General features: G+C 45.8%; 1 protein-coding gene across 1 annotated transcript in view; it reads right to left on the minus strand.

Moving 5' to 3' along the window:
* Positions 1 to 1,062, minus strand: part of LOC119417260 (F-box/WD repeat-containing protein 7) — a gene marked incomplete in the record, with an annotated part of 18,888 nt that overhangs the window by 17,414 nt on the left and 412 nt on the right.

The raw sequence follows: 1,062 nt of genomic DNA on the forward strand, positions 1-1,062 counted from the left end.
AAATAACAGAATCATTCAAAAATCATATAATTTCTCTGACAGGCGTTTTCAATTAGAAAAATGGCTGTTTTGTTTGCAAATTACGTCGCCTTGGTAACTCAAAATGCCAATAAAAGTAAAAGCACACATCACGGGGCCGAGCCGGTCAGTTTAATATAACATTTGTGAGGGTACACGTTACGGTTCAGGCTGCATTAAAGTTGACGGGAGAGTAAGATATAAAGTTAAGATACCCTTGTCAGGTGGATAATAATAAGGGGCTGCCTCATTCTAGGCAGTCCCCAAAAAGACAAACTTTTAAAGAATTACAAAATAAAAGTATAAAAACGCTGAGAGGAGAAGGCGAGGTCGTTTAATTTTATGGACAGTCTAAAACCTCGACTCCGAGTCTCATTAATCTCCCCTCTCTGAAACGACGTTGCATTGTGTAAATTCACTCTGCGTCACCTGAGCAGAAACCCTACAGGTGTGTTTTCACGAGACGGCAGCAGATCTGAACCAGAGAAGAGAACTCTCTGGATGTAAAGTGCTTTCTAACCCGAGGGTGAGATGGAAATACAGCCACGCTCAATCCATCACTCCTCTTTCATTCAGCGCAATGCAGAGGCTGCGAGTGTGCGTGCATGTGCGTGTGTGTGTGTGTGTGCGTGCGTGTGTGTGTGCATGTGTGTGTGTGTGTGCGTGCGTGTGTGTGCAGCTGGGCGCTCTGCCAGTCAGCCGATATTCACTGCCAGCACTCAGCAGCCATACCAATGAGGCTACCTAGCGTTAGCGTCACACCACAGCCATACTAATGAAGCGTTAGCTGCAGCTGAACAGCTTCATAAACAAAGCTCATCATCGGCTGCTGCGCTCAGTGTTGTGTTAGCATGAAGTCAGGGAGAATACAAACAGCTAGCCTTCATCAGCAGCTTCGTGACTCCAGGATTTATGTTCATTCACGACGCTAACATTAAAGGCGCTGCTCTGTAGTAAACGCTGAACTCACTCAGAGCTGCACGATGAATACTGGGTTTAATTTCATTTGTTATAAGATTAATTACAGCGGGGGGGGGGGGGGGG

This window comes from Nematolebias whitei, chromosome 1 (assembly GCF_014905685.2).
Source record: "Nematolebias whitei isolate Nwh7 chromosome 1, NemWhi1, whole genome shotgun sequence".
NCBI lineage: Eukaryota > Metazoa > Chordata > Actinopteri > Cyprinodontiformes > Rivulidae > Nematolebias > Nematolebias whitei.